Source organism: Anabrus simplex, chromosome 1 (assembly GCF_040414725.1).
Source record: "Anabrus simplex isolate iqAnaSimp1 chromosome 1, ASM4041472v1, whole genome shotgun sequence".
Classification (NCBI taxonomy): Eukaryota; Metazoa; Arthropoda; class Insecta; order Orthoptera; family Tettigoniidae; genus Anabrus; species Anabrus simplex.
In genome coordinates this window covers 587,604,443-587,627,041 of record NC_090265.1, presented here as the reverse complement: position 1 = coordinate 587,627,041, position 22,599 = coordinate 587,604,443, and the positions used below count along the sequence as shown (strand labels likewise).

The 22,599-nt window shown below is 41.9% G+C and overlaps 1 long non-coding RNA gene across 1 annotated transcript in view; it reads right to left on the bottom strand.

Annotated features, from left to right (window-relative positions):
• Positions 1-20,583, bottom strand: part of LOC136870540 (uncharacterized) — a 55,184-nt gene extending 34,601 nt beyond the window's left edge. The window contains exon 1 of the long non-coding RNA XR_010859758.2: positions 20,400-20,583. This is a non-coding gene — a long non-coding RNA (uncharacterized lncRNA). The remainder of the gene's footprint in view (positions 1-20,399) is intronic.
• Between the last annotated feature and the right edge of the window lie 2,016 nt (positions 20,584-22,599).

Sequence of the window (22,599 nt, the reverse complement as noted above, 5' to 3'; positions counted from 1 at the left end):
GTGAGAGGGTGGCCCCGGTCTAGAAGAAAAGATTAACGGCCGAGGGAATTCGTCGTGATGACCACACGACACCCCATAATCTGCAGGCCTTCGGGATGAGCAGCGGTCGCTTGGTAGGCCATGGCTCTACCAGACTGTTGCGCCATAGGATTCGGTTTTAAATACCGAATACGCTACCAGATGTCTCTTAAATGCCGATATCGTATGTCTTGGAGTGCTGAATGGACCTTTTTACCAAACCAAACTAAACCAAACCCCATGACGCTACAGATCTACCGACCACTGCTCAGCCTGCAGGCCTGCAGATTACCAGGTGACGTGTGGTCAGCGTGACGAATCCTTTCGGCCCTTGTTCTTGACTTGCGACACCGGGGCCACTACCTTACTTTCAGAAAACTCTTCAATTGTTCTCGCGTAGGCTGAGTGGACCTCGAACCAGCCCGCAATTATAGGTAAAAATCTCGGACATGGTCGGAATTCGAAGTAGGGACCTCCGGGTAAGAGACAGGCTCTCTACCCCCAGACCGCGGGGCAGCCTGACTTAATTTACGCCGTTCAAAAATCCGACTTCCTCCATCGGGATTGAACCCGCGATCATGGAATAAGGAATACGGATATGGAGGGCCATTGTGAGGTAACGACGAACTGGTGTTTGCGGGGCCTCCATTCTCAAATTTGAGATACTAAACGAATTTTCAGTGCTCGACATAGGAAGGTCCAGCTCCTTGGCCGAATGGTCAGCGTAGTGACATTTGGTTAAGAGGGTACCGGGTTCTATTCCCGGCCGGGTCCAGAATTTTAGCCGCGTCTGGTTAATTCCTCTTGCCCCGGGACTGGGTATTTGTGATCGTCTTAATACCTATATTCATTTACATACAGCATATCACCCCCTCAGCAACAAAAAAAAAAAACACAAAAGTAAATAACCCCTCCACATAGGGTTGGTGTCAGGAGAGGCAGCCGGTCGTATAACTGGGCTTAATTTACATTCAGGTAATTGGGAAAAGGCCAGAAAGAAGTAGAAAAGAGAAGATGTAGGTCTTTAATAAAGTTAATAATTGCATGTGGCTATTGACATCCTGCTGTAGCGTTGTAAGGCAGACCCTCCGACGAGGGTGGGTAACATCTGCCGTGTATGGGAAACTGTGTGCAGGTGTGGTGGACGGTGTTGCATGTGGTGTGTGAGTTTTAGGAATGTTGGGGGCAGCACAGACAAGCTGTGTCCAAGCTAAGTGATTTAACTAGTTAAGTTTAAAATCCCTCGATCCGGCCGCGAATCGAACCCGAGGCTCGAGGAGCGAAGATCAAGATTACTCAGCCATGGCGCCGCATACATAGGGTGGTTGAAGTTAAATATTTAACCTCATTTTCTAAATTGAAATTGCTAAAAATTGAATTAAGAAACAGTATCGTGAATTTACTATAAAATTACCTACTGTAGTCTATGTCTAATGGGAAGCTGTTCCGGTTGCGGACGTTTTTTATGAAGTAATAAACTTTTGGGCTAGCGTAAGTGATATTTAATGCAGTGAAACTTCCCGCGGAGCGCTGTGCATTGAGTAGGTAAGATGACGCGACAACGTAGCAGCCGTTTGGTTGAGTAGCCTCTCGAGGCTGAAACACCTCCCATTTGATAGAGACTTCAACTATGATTATCACTGAATATGAGATTGTACGACATAATTAAAATATAACTCACCCATAGAACGCCCAACACGGATCGGTTTACTCTGCCGTCTACTAGATTGAAACGACACGTCAAAATTGACGCTCAGGAAGCGTAAGAGGCGTCAAATTAAAATCCCTGTTCGCGGCAGCTCTGGCCATATTATTATTATTATTATTATTATTATTATTATTATTATTATTATTATTATTATTATTATTATTATTATTATTATTATTATTATTATCCGGCTCCTTGGCTGAATGGTCAGTGTAGTGACCTTTGGTTTAGAGAATACCGGGTTCGATTTCCGACTGGATCAGGGATTTTAATCTTAAATGGTTAATTCTCTTGGCTCGGGGACCGGTAGTTTGTGTTGTCTTCAACATCCCTGTAACTGATGCACTACAATCGAGCGAGTTGGCTGCGCGGTTTGGATCACATAGCTGTGAGCTTGCATTCGGGAGATAGCGGCTTCGAACCCCACTGTCGACAGCCCCGAAGATGGTTTTCCGTGGTTCCCCATTTTCACACCAGGCTCAGGCTAATGCTGGGGCTTTATCTTAATTAAGGCCACGGCTGCTTCCTTCCCACTCCTAGCCCTTTCCTGTGCCATCGTTGCCATAAGACCAATCTATGTCGCTGCATCGTAAAGTAAGTTGTAAAAAATACATATGCAGAAACACTATCCTCCACTAGACAAACAAGACAAACACTCAGTTTCTCATACGTGGCAGATGTCTCCCACCCTTGTCGGAGGGACTGCCTTACAAGGGCTCCACCAGGCTAGCAATAACCACACGATATTATTATTATTATTATTATTATTATTATTATTATTATTATTACTATTATTATTATTACTACGATGTTTTGTGGACCGGCGGAGGTGAAAGAAGGTGCTGGGATGAATAGGTCTCAACTTATGAAATTAAAGTTAATTTAAAATTTAACAAAGGTTATATTTTCTTTTCAAGATCAAGAAATAACAAGTATAACAGGTACTCAGTAGCATATCAACAAATTAAGAATGTACAATTGCAATTTGTTAATGGATTTGGGCTTCGAGCCCCCAGACACGCAATCCTTGAGCAATGCGCCCAACTTTACCTATGTACAAGGTTCAACTAAGGGGCAGAAAACCCCAATCATGCCAAGGAGCATTAGCTCCCAATTACCCAGTTAAGCCTGCTCGAGGCACACAGAAACCAAATTTAAGAAAGAGCAACCCGCTCTCAAAGTTCAAGCCTATTCAAAGGCCACACCAAACTCCACGTTCAAGCTGCTCTCCAGGCACACAAGAACAGGGGTAAAAATACCCAACCTACTGAGGCCTATTCAGTAAAGAAACAGGACAATTACATGGCCCCAAAATACCAACTTGAGTGGAGGCGTAACTTGCACTCCTAATACACTTTTTTAAAACCTATTTGGCACTAGGCCGCTTATGCAAGGGCTAATCCCATGCTACGGAGGTGACACGATAGGAAAACTTTATTACATTACGAAGAGAAAGGAAACAGTTATGAAAACGTAGTCACCTCAAAACAATATGAGTGGGAGCTCGAGAGGGTTAGGCACTCTCTATCCCAATTTGTAGATAAAGAGACAGAATTTATACCAAGTGTCTTTTACATTTTAAAGGAAAGTTACATGATAAAAGTTTCGAACCTGCCCCGAGGGTTAAACTGCTGAGCTAGCGAGAAAAGAAGTTATTAAAAGGCCATTACCTTATGGATGAACTGCTGCCCGAAGAAAGGGGCGCTTCCCGCCCCCTGCTACATAATCACACTAGGATAGATGTTACTGAAGTGGCCCGAAGACCAGAAAATCAGCAGTTTAAATACCCTCGTGGAACATTCGAGACCTTTCAAGAATGAAAACCCACACCCCCCTCAATTTTATTGGGTAGCATGAAGCAACATCTCCATATCGGAGAAGACATACGTTATTGGTCAAAAATTAATTAGAGAAATTCGGGATTGGCTAAATTCAAAACAAGCGGAAAGAGAAGGGTTATACTGCCAACCCAAAAAATAACTGAATTTTTTTTAACAAAGATCAAACTTATGACTACAAAATTTCTTCAAGAAAAGTTCCTTCACTTCGCACTAGGGTGCACAATTGTAGTTCTTAAGTAGTGCCATCTAGAAGAGAATGTTCACACTTCTTACTACAGAGAAAACAAAAACGAATCGAAAATGACATAGTTCAGAACACTTCAAAATTTACAGTAGGGACATCTTCTGAGAAATCTTAGAATTAATGTGGTTGTTAAAGTTCAGGCTTCCCCCAGTAGAGGAGTTTCAACTGGCGCAATGTTTGAATTAGCGGCGTGGAGGTGTACCGCCCGGTACAATTATTATTATTATTATTATTATTATTATTATTATTATTATTATTATTATTATTATTATTATTATTATTATTATTATATATAATTCGCTGAGGCCATCAAGGACCACGTTAAGTCTTGTTGCATTTGACACTGAACTTGGCCTTTTTTAGAGCCCAAATTTCCCTCATTCTTTGTGAATGGGCCTGCTTACGCTCCTCTGTCCAAGGGGCACCGTGTCTTCTCTTCGGTTGCTCGTCTCGGTTTAGCCCGTTCGTCAATATTTTTTTGCGGAAGAGATCTCTGTTAAGGGCGTCTTCAGCTGAGATATGTAGCATTTGCAGGTCTTCTTTGGTATTTCTAAACCAGGGAATTGTGGTTTTGGGGTTTGAATAAAAAAAATGAAATATTTCTTTAGTTAACATTCTTCCGTCCATTCTTTTCAGATGACCGTAAAATCGTGCCCGTCTTTTTCTGATTGTGTCGGTAAATTTCTCTATTTTGCTGTAGACTTCCTTGTTGGATCACTTTTGATGGATTCCATTTCTGTACTTTGATCCCAAGATTCCTCTCACAATTTTGCGTTCTCTTTTCTCCAGTTCTTCAAGGAGTCCTTTGTTGGCATTTAGAGACAGGGTTTCGGCTGCATATAGAACTACTGGCTTCAGAACTGTTTCATAGTGACGTATCTTTTTGTTTTGGGAAAGGGATTTTTTGTTGTAGATTGTGTGGGATGTTTGGTAGGCTATTTCCATTTTGCGTAATCGCTCCTGAAGTGCTTTTTTGTCCAGTCCATTTTTCATGATGATATCATCCAGGTATTTGAATTTGTCTACTCGGGTGATGTCCCCGTATTTTGTATGGAGTTTTGGTGGAGCCTCTTTGATGTTAGCCATTACTTCTGTTTTCTCAAACGATATCTGCAAACCAGTTTGTTCGGCAATTTCCTTTAAAATTTCAACTTGAGCTCTAGCGGTTTCTATGTCGTTTGAGAGAACAGCAATATCATCGGCAAATTATAAGCAGTCTGTTGCGATCCCCTTGGATTTGGTTCCTATTCTCAATGGACTGTAGTTGGTTTCCTGGAATCTCACCCGCCAGGTTCTGATGATCTTTTCAAGAACACAGTTAAGGAGTATCGGGGATAGCCCATCACCTTGTCGGACTCCTGTTTTGATGTCAAATGAATGCGAGAGACATCCGTGGAAATTCACCTTGGATTTGGTATCGGTCAGGGTGGCTCTAATTAATGCCAGCAGTTTCAAATCAACTCCAAATTCATTTAAGATGTTTAGCAGGACTTCCCGGTCAATGGAGTCGTACGCTTTCTTGAAATCCACAAAGACAGACACATACTGATTGGACCTTAGTGTACAATATCTGATGATCGTTTTGAGATTTTGGATCTGTTCAGCTGTTGAGCGACCTTTTCTGAACCCTGAACCCTCCTTGGTATTCACCTATTTGATATTCGACTTGTGCTTCCAAACGCTCCAGGATGGCAAGTGATAGAATTTTGTAAGTCACGGGTAGCAAAGATATTCCTCTGTAGTTGTTGATGTTCTTCATGCTGCCTTTTTTGTGTAATGGATGGATCAAAGCTATTTTCCAATCTTCGGGTAGGGTCTCCTTGTTCCAAATTTCTTCTATTTGCTTTTGCAAGATATCAAGTGATTCCTCTGGGGCATATTTCCATAGTTCTGCTACTACTGAGTCTTACCCCGGCGCTTTGTTATTTTTGAGACGGGCAATGTGGCGCTTGATTTCATCTCTGTCGGGTGGTCTGGAATCTGGGTACCTGAGTAAGGGTTCCTTGGTCTCAATGACGCTTTGCGGTTTAGAGCAATTAAGTAAATTCTTGAAGTAATCTGCTAGAATGCTGCAATTTTCTTCATTTGACGTCGCCAGTGTGCCGTCCTTTCGCTCAAAGCATAGAGATGGTGGTTTATAGCCAGTGAGTTTGCGTTTTAAGGCTCTGTATTACTCTCTGCTTTCATTCTTCCTAAAGTTTTGGTCTATCTTTTCAATGAGAGATTTTTCGTATTGACGTTTCTCAGTTCTGAACAACCTAGCTGTTTGGGCACGTTGGGTTTTGTAGGTTTCCCAATCATTTTCTGATTTCGTAGATTAGTACTGTTTCCACGCATTGAGTCTTTCTTGGAGGACTGATTCGCAGGTACTATTCCACCAGGCATGCTTTTTGCTTCTCTTGATTTCTGCAACGTCTTTGGCGGCCTCAACAAGGAAACTTTTGGCGTTGTTAAAGTCACAGTCATTTGGTCTAGCCTTCTCCTGGAACTCCTCGATCCTTTGCCGAAGTTTATCATTGTCGAAGCGTGTGATATGTTTGGTTGTCTTCCTTGTGTTTGCGGAAATTGGTTTGAATTTGATAAGAGACATATAATGATCTGAGGCCACATTGATGCCTTTCTTTACCTTGACATTCATAATCTCAGGGCTGTTTCTCCTGGAGATTGCAACATGATCAATTTGGAACTCTCCGAGAGCTTGGACGGGAGAACGCCAAGTCATTTGCTTTCTGGGTAGATGGCGAAAGTGGGTCGACATGACCTGCAGGTTGTGACTTTCGCAAATGGACACCAGTCTTTTGCCGTTGGGATTGGTTCTTTTGTGAGCAGGGTAATTTCCTATAACTTGCTTGTATTTGTGTTCACGACCTAGTTGGGCATTGAAGTCACCCAAAATAAGCTTGACATGGTGTTTGGGGATTTTGTTTAATTTTTCATCCAGTAGGTCCCAGAAATTATCAACTTTGTCTGGATCAGACTTGTTCTTATCGTTTGTAGGAGCATGTGCGTTAACTAGGGCGTAGGTTTTGTTCGCGCATTTAATTGTGAGTATAGACAATCTGTCATTCACAGGTTCGAAATTTGCAACCGATTTAAGGATCTTGGTTCTAACAGCAAACGCGGTTCCAAGCATCACAGCTCCATTGAGGATTCCTCTTTGCGCTTTGCTTTTGAAAAATCGGTAGCCTTCGGATTCAAAAATCTCTTCATCTGGGTACCTTGTTTCCTGTAGGGCCATTATGGATATCTGATTTTCGTGAAGAGCTTTGGTGAGGGTTTTCAGCTTGCCAGTTTGTGTAAGTGAATTTATGTTGAAAGTTGCTAGAAAGGTTTTAGATTTTGGCCTGAGTTTTTTACACTTCGTGGTACACCGAGACGCTCCGACTCGTCTCTTGCATGATGTCGAGTCTCCCCCAGAATCCGAACGAGACTCGTGCGCCATGGCGTTCACGACGAGGGATTTATCCGAAGATTTACCCCCTGGGGTATGTTTCTTGAAATGTTGTGCCATCATGCTTTTTGACTTGACTTTGCTTTGGACGGGTACCCATCCTTTTACAACTAGGGTTGTTAGCCCTAGAGGTTGCCTCAAGATCTTTTGTGGCTTCTGGTCATTTACCAGTCTTCGCCGTAACCCTGGCAGGGGACCAGTTTTTTTCACGGTGGTATTTTATTTCCCTACTACCCCCCTGACTCTGCTGGCGGCAGAGCCAGCGAGCTTCCCCAATTCCAATGAGACGCGCCCGATGGAGGTAACCGGTAAATCCCCACACGGGTATTGTTATTATTATTATTATTATTATTATTATTATTATTATTATTATTATTATTATTATTATTATTATTATTATTATTATTATTATTATTATTTACCAGACTCACAGTCAAGCCACGTGAATGTTATGAACACAGCTGCGCTATCATATCCGAGGTCAGTTTGCTATCATTGTGCGACCTTGTCTCGAGACATTGCCCATAACACGTGTGTAACAGAGACCCTCACACAATCATGCAAACAGTTCGTGCCCAACACTAGGGGTCACAAAGGCTGAACAAGCACAGATCGCCCACATCAGGGTCTTCTAGCGCGTCTCTACCTTTTCCCAGTTACTTGGCGTCGGCACAACATGTACAATAGTTTACGCCAGTGTTTCTATACCATTGGGCCACGGCCCTTCACCGAACCCTGGCGTCAGTTATACCCGGCCTCAAGATATTCTCGACCGGGCGAGTTGGCCGTGCGTGTAGAGGCGCGCGTCTGTGAGCTTGCATCCGGGAGATAGTAGGTTCGAATCCCACTGTCGGCAGCCCTGAAAATGGTTTTCCGTGGTTTCCCATTTTCACACCAGGCAAATGCTGGGGCTGTACCTTAATTAAGGCCACGGCCGCTTCCTTCCAACTCCTAGGCCTTTCCTGTCCCATCGTCGCCATAAGACCTATCTGTGTCGGTGCGACGTAAAGCCCCTAGCAAAAAAAAAAAAGATATTCTAGCGGAATTTCTCGTTTCACTCTTAGAATCTAGTTAATTTATAGAGGAATCATTCATAGTAAAATAATTTTCGTGACAGTGTCAAAAAGCACAGACCAAGGTCAACTCTAAATTCTAAAATCTAACAAATCAAATGTCAGTGAGCAAGCCTCTTAAGTTTTGAATGATCAGGGAATTTTCAGACCTAGAAATGTACAATCATTCGTGACAGGGATTACAGTTGACATGATCGGTCATCAAAATTACTTGCAAGTCGATTACAACAATGGGCGGTGAACACTCTGTTCTCAAAACAGAACGAAATAACGTCTACCGAGCAAGTAGCTGTGAGGTTTGAGTTACGTAGCTGTCAGCTAGGATTCGGGAGATAGTGGGTTCGAACCCTACTGGCGGCAGCCTTGGAAATGGTTTTCGATGGTCTCCTATTTTCACGCCACGCAAATCCTGGGGCTGCAGCTTAATTAAGGCCACGGTTGCTTCCTTCCAACTCCTAGCCCTTTCCTATCCCTTCGCCGCCTAAGACCTATCTGTGTCGGTGCGATGTAAAGAAAACTGTAAAAAAAAAAAGTAAAAATAACATCTATGTTGCAGATGTGAGCGTCAGCGTTAGTGAGAAGTACAGTACAAACGTTTCTCGTTTTCAGTTACACTGAAAATTAAGGCAGTGTGTAGCCGGTTCTATTTGCCCAACAATACGGGGAATTTTAAAGATCCTGTTGAGTATAAGGTAATTAAACTTTTTTCAATAGTATCTGTGTACTTTGGTAGCCGCAGCAGCATGTGGATATGTTAGGTGACATACTGCGACACAACCAGCGTCACTAGGCAGTCCAGTGACTTCGTGTCGTGCCAGATGCGACCGTGCCGCATGCGACCCGTGCCACTAGCGATCGCATAATCTGTAACCGTGCCGGAAGCGACCAGTGTTGACAACCCAATTTTCATTTTAATAAGCTATGTCATTATCCAAGATAAGGATAAGTAAATCAGAACCAGAAAAAGTTAGAAAAGGGGCCAAAACTGTATAGCACTGCTTACCGGGTAGGGAATGAAATTGTTCTCTATGTTCAAATTCTGTTCAAATAGCGAACTACTGCAATTGCAAACCGTGCGCAACATGTAATTATGTAACCATTGGGAAACACAGACTAAATAAGCCTTTACAGAGAACAATCCCAACAATTCCATGGCAAGTTTATAAATAGAATTAAGAAGTACATGTCTATCACATGCATAAAACATGCATATATTACATCACACAAAGGTAATATCTAAAGCCAACTCAATAACTCGTTATTGAAAACTAAATCAGTGTAGTTTATAATTTTCAATGTCATAAACAGAGATATTCCATCTCCAGAGAAAACATAGATCGGCCATAAATATTGCAAGCCATAGTTTAAGGTCAAAACCCTAAATGTGGGGGGGAAATGTACGATCATGTAATTCTATACTGAATACTAGAATATCACAAGTTTAGTAATATTTTAACGACCGGATGAGCTGGCTCTGATGTTAGGATCGCGCAGCTGTGAGCTTGCATTAGGGAGATAGTGGGTTCGAACTCCATTGTCTGCAGCCCTGAAGTTGGTTTTGCGTGGTTTCCCATTTTCACACAAGGAAAATGCTGGTACTGTACCTTAATTAAGGCCACGGCCGCTTCCTTCCAATTCCTAACCCTTTCCTATCCCATTGTCGCCATACCACTTATCTGTGTAGGTGCAACGTAATGCCAATTGTACAAAAATTATTTAACGAAAGTTATTTGTTTTACAGTTATCTTATCTATCGATACAGTTCATGGGAATCATCAGGATCACTCCCTGGATTTTGGGGGAACAGAAATAACGGAGCAGCATCTTCCTAAGTTGCTTTTGAAGAATTTACTGCGAAGTACCACCACTAAGCGCAATGTCACTTGAACCACTCCTATAAGTAGCTACTGTCCCTAATTTACGTAACACCCCTGAGGGAAACTCGAAATATGGTGATACGTTTACGTTTTATCCTACAACGTACCCATATAATGAGCTGCGTTTCTATATCTGGGAGAAGGTACCAAACAGGTTATCTCACGGCCTTACGGCACTGCATGTTACAACACCCTCACACAGTGGCATAGTACATACGTATAGCTCACTCCCATGAGGTGTACCGAGAAAAGCAGCTACAGATCTGGCCAACCGAACATCTCCTCGTTCGGTGCAAGCTACAAACCTGAAAATTACGGCATTGTTATAATCTCTCCAAGATCTATTGTGTTAATTTGGTTCATCAGTTACCTTCCATCCTGTGTAGACGAATACTGTAAGTTTGACATGTGTTTTTTAAAAGTAGGAAAGATGAATTCAATATGAATTGGAATTCAAGAGGACAAATTTTGGCAAATATTCGTTTATAGGAAGAGGAGTTAGGGACGGGAATAATTTACCAAGGGAAATGTTCGATAAATTACCAAATTCTCTGAAATTATTTAAGAAATATTTAAGATATATATACTTATATTTATATACAGTATATATATATAAGAAAAATATTTAAGAAATGCTGGGATTTGACCTTAATTAAGGCCACGGCCCCTTCCTTCCCACTCCTAGCCCTTTCGCTTCCTCTCCCATCGTCGCCATAAAACCTGTTTGTGTCGGCGATGTAAAGCAACTTTTTAAACAAGTATTAGAATTAGTTTCAGAGCTATTATAATGATGAAAAAAGCTTAAAAAGTACAGTGAATGGACCGATAAAAGGAATTGCAATGTGTTGTAATTTATTTCTTTATTTATTTAACAGCCGGTAGACAACCTGCCACTTCGGGACTGCCCTAAACACAGATCAGTGGTGACTGATTGGTCGCATGCGGCAAAATGCTTAATCAAATCGGTCGCTAGCGGCACGATTTTGACGTGGTCACATCCGGCAAGGTCGCTTCTGGCACGTAACGAGTGAATTAATTACTCTGTGTTTGGGCGGTCCATCTTCCGCAGATTTTCCATCATTTGTTAGAGCATCTCGTAAGAGTCTACTAAGAGAGGAACAACCAAAGAATCTGTACTCACTCTCTCCTCTTCTAAGCCCCGAAACATAACCATTTATTATTATTATTATTATTATTATTATTATTATTATTATTATTATTATTATTATTATTATTATTATTATTATTATTATTACACTCTGTGAATCAGTATTGGAATGCTAGCTTCCACATCCCAAGATAACAACTTCAAACCAGGCAGGGGTCGGAAAAAAGTGAATTCGAAGTACGATGTCGGCATGTAAGAGATCTCTGGTTACACATTTGGTGTTTACCCAACATTAATTAAAAACTCAGCCAACAAAGATCCGTTTCTCTGACATCTGGCAGAATAAAACGGAACATCGAAATGTAACACGTATGCAGCCTAGATGACGTCGCCTACACACAATAGCTGAGGCCATATTATTATTATTATTATTATTATTATTATTATTATTATTATTATTATTATTATTATTATTATTATTATTATTATTATTATTATTATTATTATTATTATTATTATTATTATTATTATTATTATTATTATATCAATTCCAGAATGGCAAGAGTAGCATGGCTAGAATGCCATGGTGTGTGGAGCTCTGGGCACAAACAATGGAGAGCGCTAACAAATGATGGACAAGCTGCGGAAGATGAACTGCCCAACCACAGAGTAATTAATTCACTGGCCTGCCTAGTGACGCTGCTTGTGTCGCAGTATGTCACCTATCACTTCCGAATGTTGCTGTGGCAAGCAAAGTACATAGATACTATTGAGAAAGTTAAATTACCATATACGCAACAGGTTCCTTAAAATTCCGGATAGTGTTGGGCAAATAAAGCCTCAAAACTTCTTTAGCTATTAATAAATTTACCGAGCTCGATAGTTGCAGTCGCTTAAGTGCGGCCAGTATCCAGTAATCGCGAGATAGTGGGTTCGAGCCCCACTGTCGGCAGCCCTGAAGATGGTTTTCCGTGGTTTCCCATTTTCACACCAGGTAAATGCCGGGACTGTACCTTAATTAAGGCCACGGCCGCTTCCTTCCAATTCTTAGGCCTTTTCTATCCCATTGTCGCCGTAAGACATATCTGTGTCGGTGCGACGTAAAGCAAATAGCTATTAATAAATTTATGGTGGATTGCCAAAAATAATTGGTTGATTCGTCGAAATGACTTGTGGAATGACTCGGGTATGAATGTGTAAGTGAATGGTCAATTGTTGTTTTACTTAGATTATCATTTACCGAGCTCGATAGTTGCAGTCGTTTAAGTGCGGCCAGTATCCAGTATTCGGGCGGTAGTGGTTTGGAATCCCACTGTCGGCAGTCCTGAAGAGGTTTTCCGTTTTTCCGATTTTCACCTAAGCAAATGCTGGGGTTTTACCTTCATTAAGGCCACGACCCCTTCCATCCCACTCTTAGCCCTTTCGTTTCCTCTCCCATCCTCGCCATAAAACCTGTTTGTGTCGGCGACGTAAAGCAACTTCTTTTAACAGTATTGGAATTAGTTTCAGAGCTACCATAATTATAAAACAAGCTTAAACAGTACAGTGAATGGACCGATAAAAGGAATGGTAATGTGTAGTAACTCGGCATGCTATTGCATCTGAATAGAGAAGCGCCACTTAATGTTGAACTCATGGAAATGAAGCAGGTTAGTCTGTTGAGACCAGTCGAACGTAGTGCGTGTGAAGACTAGTGTTATAGCTCAATGGAGCAACGCATAAACATCAAGTTTTGTTACAAATAGGGAAAAACTGCGATTGAGACGCATGCGATGTTGATGTATGTATACGGAACAGAAGCGTAAGCAGAACGGGCGTAGCACTTCATCAAGAGTTTCCAGTCCATCCGGAAAGCATTTGAAACAGCCGAAACACGTGTGTTCCAGGAATATGGTGGATTTATATTGAAAATATAGAATACAGTAGAACCTCATTAATCCGGACTAATTGAGGCTCTAGGTTGTCCGAATCAGAAAGTCCGGATTAAACAAAATAACTTATCAAATGAGCCACGGTACATATTTAAACACTCCGTTTAATGAAAAGAGCGCGTACGGTAGGGTATTTTAAATTAGGAAATACAAAGTTTATTTAGTAAACAAAGTACAATGCAATACAGTATTCGGCCCTACAAAATTCAGAATAACCAGTGCAGTACAGAATTAGTACATGGCAGTCAAGACACACCTTCATTGACCACACTTGACACGCTTACTGGTCTGAAGAAACTGCTGACCTTTTGTTGTCTTCCTTTCACATTAATATGTTTAATAATTAACTCACGCAGATGCCTCGGAAGTGCAGATAAGTTTTAATCGTTGTTATCTTCAACGTATTTAATGACAAAGTTTAGATGGTCTTTGATTTCAATAAGTTTTGGCTTAGGGTTAATAATATCACCTGCTTTATCCTGGTCATATTCATCCGTTTCAGAACAGATATCACATTTTCAACGATATCCTCCTCTGTTAAAATGTGGTAACCTGGATCATCTTCATCTGCTTCTAGCCACAACTAAATGTCTTCCAGTGTTGCTAAATTTTCACCACCTTGGTGGAGAGTGTTGTGAAAATCCTCTGTTCCCAACCCAGCCGTATCTGGTTCAACCACTTCATTTATTAAAAGTTTCTTCCACGAGTTAATCAAAGTTGATGATTTTATATCATTGACAGCAGACGCAAAATTGAAAATCATACATCTGAAATTATATTTACATTTATGTATTGTTATTAAACGTCTTTCCGGATTAAGCAGAGTCCGGACTGATGCGGCCTGGATTAATGAGGTTGTACTCTTCTTCTTCTGCTTCTTTATCTGTTCACCCTCCAGGGTCGGTTTTTCCCTTGGACTCAGCGAGGGATCCCACCTCTACAGCCTCAAGGGTAGTGGCCTGGAGCTTCAGACTCTGGGTCGGGGCATACTACTGGGGAGGATAACCAGTACCTCGCCCAGGCAGCCTCACATGCTATGCTGAACAGGGGCCTTGCGGGGGGATGGGAAGATTGGAAGGGATAGACAAAGAAGAGGGAAGGAAGCGGCCTTGGCCTTATGTTAGGTACCATCCCGGCATTTGCCTGGAGGAGAAGTGGGAAACCACGGAAAACTACTTCCAGGATGGCTGAGGTGGGAATCGAGCCCAGCTCTATTCATTGACCTCCCAAGGCTGAGTGGACCCCGTTCCAGCCCTCGTACCACTTTTTAAATTTCGTGGCAGAGCCGGGAATCGCACTCGGGCCTCCGCGAGTGAGGTTGTACTCTATATAGGAAAAATATATAATACGGAATATACCTATTTTCTGTTTTTCTGTATGTTGCCGGTGGCAACACCCGTAAAGTAGAAGACACGCCCCAGGCATGTATGGGAATTAGAAAATTAGTCCTAACTTAACTACAACTAAAAAACAATTAATTAAATACAATTATTTTGAAGAACGTAAGCATATGGTATTCAACACAGTATGAAATACGAAAGTATGGCGCACATTTGCTCGCACATGATATTCGACTTTCGAGGAACTGGCATTAGTCGTTAGTTATTGCTCATCCCTTTTTGTGAGAGATTCGTGACGCACATCCAGGACCAGATTTCTATACTGCAGGGCTGCTTACCGTGTATGACGCACGACGTTGTATCGGGTCCTGTGTAACTTTATCCTTGTGTTACGCCATCTTTTGAGCTATTGTGCCGAGCTCTTTGCTCTCGGCTCTGTTTTCATGTCATCTAAGGCCTTATTGCGGGTGGTCGAAAGCTGCTAGACAATGCTTCCTGAATAACCCTTTGTCTTTATTAAGTCATCGCCTGAGAGCTCGGTTGTAGTTCTTCACTGTGCCAAGCGTGAAACCTCACTCCGGTCCTCCCCTGAGTAGTAAATTACCCAATTATGAATTTGATATAGTAGACAGTGACAGATCCGAAAGAGTGTTCCACTGTGCCGCTCTACAAATACACTTTCAGAAGACGTAGCTCACTAACATCATCACTAGATTTTAACTAAGACTACGATTGTCCGGCCTCGCGATGTAGGGACCCCGGGTTCGATTCCTGAGTCAGGGGTTCTTATTTGTAAATGATTAATATCCCTGGCCTGGGGGCTGGGGTATTTATGTCGTCCTTAATGTGCATTTCCTCACATTCAACACTATACACTTCCGCAATTTCCAAATACATGCAGGTTCCTAACAGATGGTGCAAGTAGGGGCAAAAGATCTTTCTAGGTCGACGACCCGAACAAATAACATTTTTCATTAAAAAAAGACCACGATTCGAGATCAAAGATTTTCGAAGCAGATTTCAATGACACTATCGAGTAGTTCTTGTTCTTCTGTATTCAAGGAAACGAATTCCATCCTGACTGGAGTCGACGACATTTGCGGGCGTTTAAAAGCAACAATTCCGTATCATTGGTATCTGGCATTTTAAAGAACACACTCTGGCGTCTCATAAAATCTTTAATGCCAATAATAATAATAATAATAATAATAATAATAATAATAATAATAATAATAATAATAATAATAATAATAATAATAATAATAATAATAATAATAATAATAATAATCCGTGCGCTTAGCGGTGCACAGCAGTGAGCTTGCATCCGGGAGTTAGTGGGTTCGAACTCCACTGTCGGCAGCCGTGAAGATTATTTCCGTAGTTCCCATTTCCACACCAGGCAAATGCTGGGGCTGTACCTTAATTAAGACCACGACCGCTACCTGCTCAATCTCAGCACTTTCCAATCCTTACGTCGCCGATAAATTTCAATCCGTTAGATGACGTTAAACCACTAGCTAAACAAGAAAGTTACTATGATAAAAACTGGAAAATGAGAACAGTTGGAATATGCCTTTTAGGCTTAGGACGGCAGTATAGGTCTGCGCACTTTTATGTTTTTTTTATAACCATTGTGGAAGTATGTGCAAAAATACTTAGGAATATTATGTTAAACCGGATGATTCAAAAGGTTGAGAAGAAACTGAAGTAGCCCATAGAGGAGTAGAAGTACGACAACTTGGGAACAGGAACGAATAGTCTATGGCAAGCCTGGGAATGTCAGGAATGGCATAATGGACTGTTTATTTTGTTTATTTCTCCTAATTGTTCTGCATTCCTACACAATTCAGAGCTGACAATCAGTGAAGTGATAGTCGTTTGTGCACACAGACACTGGACACACCGATGTGGTTCTTTGCATTGAATGTGGTGGACAACAGTTCGAACAGCGTTTGTAAACAATCTTCACAGTTTGTTCATTACAGCTACGTTATTCCTGACATCCCAGGCTGGCCATGACGCATGGTTTCGACATGGCCTGCATGTTTATATTCGAAAGGTGCATTTACAACCCTCTATGGGATACTGCAGTTTCTGTGCAACCTTTTGAATCGCCCTATATACAGAATAATGATGTTAGTATTAGTATTATTTCGTGTGGCTATTTCTAGCCGGGTGCAGCCCTTGCAAGGCAGACCCTCCGATGAGGGTGGGCGGCATCTGCCGTGTGTAGGTAACTGCGTGTTATTGTAGTGGAGGATAGTGTTATGTGTGGTATGTGAGTTTCAGGGATGTGTCCGACTCGTTGGCTGAACGGTCAGAGTACTGGCCTTCGGTTCAGAGAGTCCCGGGTTCGATTCCCGGCCGGGTCGGGGATTTTAACCTTAATTGGTTAATTCCAATGGAACGGGGACTGGGTGGATGTGTTGTCTTCATCATCATTTCATCCTCATCACGACGCGCAGGTCACCTACGGGTGTCAGATAGAAAGACCTGCACCTGGCGAGCCGAACCCGTCCTGGGATATCCCGGCACTAAAAGCCATACGATATTTTATTTCATTTCAGGGATGTTGGGGACAGCACAATAACCCAGTCCCCGAGCCATTGGAAATAACCAATGAAGGTTAAAAATCCCCGACCCGGGCGGGAATCGAACCCGGGACCCTCTGATCCGAAGGCCAGTACGCCGACCATTCAGCCAACGAGTCGGAGAGAATAATAGTGGTTTCTAGCCTAGCGCAGGACTGAGTAGCTCTCGCGGTAGAGCACTCGCCTTCTGAGCTGAAGTTAGTGGGTTCAATCCCGGTTCAGTCCGGGGGTATTTGAAGGTACTAAAGGAAAATCAGCCTCGTGTCAGATTTATTGGGACGTGTGGTGAAAATTCGTGAAGGACAAAATTCCCGCACCTTGCGTCTCCGAAAAGTGTAAAAGTAATACAACCAAATAACATGTAAAAAAAAAAAAAAAAAAAAAAAAAAAAAAAAAAAAAAAAAAAGAAAGAAAGCGAAAAGCGAAGTCACCTCCGTATAGGCCATGAACGCCCTTGGAGGAGTGGAAGGTAAAGGCTTCCACCATTGTTAACCTCGGCACATCATAGGGTACAGTGGTTAGCTCTACGCCCGGCCGCCTTTGCCCCCAGGAATTAACCTGGTACTCATTTTCGGTGTAGGATGAGTGAACCTTAGGGCCATATGCACCTCCGGAAGTGGAAATCTCGTTTCTTAAATTTTACGACTTCCTGACGGGGATTCGAACCTACGTCCTTCCGGGCGAACCGAGCACACCTTTACCGCCTCGGCCAGGCAGCCCCTAACATAAAATGTAGACTAATTTTATTTCCATTATACTTCTACTTAAATAGCAATATTCCAGTAGATTTGTCCAGACACTTTCACAAAAAACAGACAAACGTGAAATCGAAAGTCAAATTTATCTTTATATACCATGTCCGATGTAAAAAGGAAGTATTAGTGGAATATTTGAAATGTTCTGGCAAACACAGATCACAGACAATTATCAAATCCATGTACACTAAATCTTTAACACTGACATTGACGTGAGTTTCAGTGACCGCTTAATGTAAATATTATTCTGGGGGATAAAATATTAACAAAAGGAGTTAAAGACAAATTTATTTTTAAAATTTCTGTTTATTATTTATTTAATCCGCTTCCCCTACATGGTTTATTTCCACCCCGGATTCGGCGAGGGATCCCACCTCTACCGCCGTCCTAGAGAGCGAGATATTTGGTCGGGTTTACAACTGGTTAGGAGGACCAGTACATCACCCAGGCGGCCTCACCTGCTATGTTGAGCAGTACCCTTGTGACAGATGGGAAGTTTGGAAAGGATAGGCAAGGAAGAGGGAAGGAAGTGGCCGTGGCCTTAAGCTGGTTACCATCCCGAAATTTGCCTGGAGGAGATGGGAGAAACCACAGAAAATTACTTCGAGGATGGCTGAGGTGGGAATCGAATCCCCCTCTACTCAGTTGACCTTCTGAGGCTGAGCGACCCCTTTCCAGTCCTCGTACCATTTTTTTCAAATTTCGTGGCAGGGCCAGGAATCGAACCCGGGCCTCATGGGGCAGCAGATGACACTAACCACTAGACCACAGACATTTATATTTCAACTACCAGCTGTTACCCACGGCTTCGCTCGCGAGGATTTGGTAAGTTGATAAAAATTAATTGTTCCTCGGTACTGCACTAAGACATCTCAAAATCCCTAAAGTATAAAAAACTCACCGAAAAAATTGCATTTAATTTACCCCAGAGCCTCTTTAAACCACGTTTGTGGCATTGGCTTTTGGGGCTAAGATGACCCGGCTACTGGCAGAGCTAAATGTGGAACATGCGACTTGGAACTCTACATGTGAGAAAGTGTCCTCTTTTAAGTCGAAAGTAAAAAGGGGGTTTCTTTATTTCTAAAGGAGATTCCAAATACCGATTTTCACGTCTGTAACATCTTAGTTTTTGAGATATAAGTATCCTCGTAAAGAGAATTCAACTCCTTCTTCACTTATGTTCGATCTCCAGCTTAAGTTGTTTTTCCGAAAACAAAAAGTACGTGTTTCTTTATTTTTAAAGGGATTACAAATACGAATTTTCACGTCTGTAACATGTTAAGTTTATGAAATATACTGTAGATATACTAATTTTAAAAACTTCCCCGCTCCTTGGCTGAGTGGTTAGCGTTGATGCCTTCGGTTCACAGGGTTCCGGGTACGATTCCGGGCTGGGTTGGGGATTTCAATCGCGTGTGATTAATTCGTCTGGCTCGGGGACAGGTTGTTTGTGTTTGTCCCAACACACTCCTCTTCATATTCACTCAACACACCACATTACCAACCACAACAGGAACACGAAATAGTAAGTACATCCCTACACGCGGGGTTGGCGTCAGGAAGGTCATCCAGCCGTAAAACATGGTCAAATCCACATGTGCGACACAGTTTGCACTCGCGACCCCACAGGTGTGGGAAAAGCGGGAGAAGATACTCATTTTAAAAATTTACCCGTTTTTATATTATTTTCCAAATAAAGTGTGTTCATTTATTTTTAAAGGAGATTCCAAGTCCAGTTTTAACGTCTGTAACGTCTTCAGTTTCTGAGATATATGTATTCTCGTATAAAGAATTCAACTCCTTCCTCACTTCTTTTCAACCCCCCCCCCCCCAACAGCTTAAGTGGATTTTCTGAAAACAAAAATTTGTGTTGTTTTATTTTTAAAGGAAATTCCAAATACCAATTTTCATGTCTGTAACATGTTAGGTTTTTGTGATATATTGTAGATAATCTCGCTGCTGTAAGAATACTGGAGCTGACGTTGCCATGTTTACGGCAGTACATTTCTATATCCGATTCCTAGAGCATTTTTATCTATAGAATAACATTGTATTGAGCTTCCAATAAACATACCAGAACGGTGCGATATACTGTAGTACTGTAGGATCAGTGACTTTCCACTGTGTTCTGTTTCCAGATACAAACCAAACGTGAATCTCGGACCACTATACAACGCAACTGCTTATTATCACGACTACACTGATACTAACGATAGCAGAACGAAGTGGGTAATAGACCTGACTGCGGCGAAGGCATTATAAACGAACAAACCCTGAGAGGGAGAAGCGAGGAAAAGGAGTAAGTTACTTTTCTGCTACGGACACACAAACTACAGTACATGTTCGTGGTTACGAGTTAGTTTCAAAACAGTGAATTAACTTCGCAACCTAGACTGAGCAGTTTTCAGACTCTCTCTACACGTTATGCTCTTCAATTATTCAAAAGAGTGTAGGTAGCTTACCACTCGGATTCTCCCAGTGCGCTCTTGGCAGGCCGATATAGCTATGGTCGTTTCCGAGAACGTGCTTTCAGTCACGGATCTCAGACCGTACATTTTTACGACCGCTTGTTCTAAGAACGTCTCAAAGCTAACCAAGATTGTTAATTATTGGAGGTACTTTTTCTACAAGCAACGAGGCACGATTACACAATTCACTCGCAGAATGTACAGTACTGGGATGTTGTTACTCATCCACCCGCAAAACATTTCTTCACCGAACTGTTCTTTGATACGAGCCAGATGATTACGCGGAAGAAGACTTATCATCAGTTGATTATGCTGTTGCCCTTTTGTAGATCGGGTTTCAGTCAAACACTTCCAATGGGATATTTGAGCCGAAAGTACCCGTTACAGAAATTCTCTAGTTTTTCGAGGCATCTTCTTTCAATGTTATCTTTTTTATGGCGTCGAAGTCTTCTCTCTCGCTGAGAATTTCAATTTGGTGATTTTCTCCCATCTATCCAGTACTTTTTTTTACAGTATTCTCACCACAGAAATCCCTCACAGCCCAATTGATGACTGATTCCTACCTCTTCAAAGGTATTCTTTGGATATAAGCAAAGTTATTCGTTGTATATAAATAATGACCGCCAGTATCTCGGCGATTAGGGGCGGGGGCGAGGGGGGCAGTTGCAACCCCCACCCCCCACCCCCACATTTTGAAGAACATATTGTACCCTACGGGGCACATTAATACTGCAGGATGATACCTACCTGCTCTTCTTGTTCTTGCATAAGGGCACCAGCTCAGCTACCATCGGCAGAAAAGGGTCGTTAATCTTGGGTTCTTATGACGAGAGGATCATGGGGAACTCAATACTACATTAAACTACGAAATGAGGAACACAAACGCACCTACTGACATTTTGAGCACAAGTTGTGTATTCTTAACTCAACATTTCTTTTCCTTTATATTACAATTTATTGCACTAATCGTGCTAAAATGGATGCCCAACAGGCTCATATCATAAATAAGATAAACATCAAACAAAAAAAAATTATTCGCTATCTGGTTGGTTTGTCGTGCTGAGAATCGATAAGTGAATCCAAGAAACAAATGTGTCCTTACTCGGAACAGCCACGCTGTACCTGCACATAACGTATATGATGCTAGGGTGAGAATTTGTCATGCAGAAATAACGCCACTAAAAGATCCCCACACATATTTGGGAAAATGCACACACAAGATAATAAGTTTGAACCTACAACTACAGACATAACCTTTCTAGCCTCGCATGAAATATCACTCCTTTATGGATATGAACCAAGGTCCATTCAAACAAACGTTATATTTACAAAATTTACTGCTTAAGCAAGTTTTCTTAGTGCCTCGTTCCATCTACCGCCCTACCATTTATAAGCAAAGTTAATAAAGTATGAGAGAAAGCAAGGATGAATGAATGAAACCCTCGTCACATGCCCGTCTCGCCTGCGGGAAGGAATTCCAGCCCTCGTCTTGTATTTTAAAAATGGCAGCGAGACTCCCTGCGGTGCAGGCAAGGGAAACGACCTCCAAGACATAGGCCGTGAAGCACCCCTCGCACAAACAAAACAAAAACATAACTTAGTTTCCAAACATGCGGAGCTCAGCTCTACCTTGACCTTGTCTCAACACATGACGAAACTCGCCATCATAAATCAGTGAGGAAATCAACATACATGTCTGCACTATCCAATGTCCGTGACAGACCGCCCGGGGTCTCGATTCTACCACCTGGAGTATTACACATTGTTATACATATCCATCTCGCCGTCCGCCTAATGCGACGTGTTCCAATTAACCCTCAAGTCTTGGGTTCAATCCCTTACTTGGCATAGTACAAAGGGTCGCAAATATATGAGACATAGCCTACGGGTTATATTCATTATCCTCACATTCAATCCAACACAATATAAACATGGAGTAAACAATTAAATCCTGGCCGCATACGTGCTCTACATTGTGCAGACGGATTCCCTTGCCAACATAAGGGTACTCTATCATGATTAACCTATAAATACAAGCAGATATCGTCTGATGCCGGGCACTAAGAAACATTGATTTAAGCTCGAACATAACCTTCCCTACAACTATGTGTACCGTCATACTATCCTAAACTACCTTAATCCTTGCTTACTATAGACAATAAAATAAAAATGTGTATGCCTTAACCTAAATTAT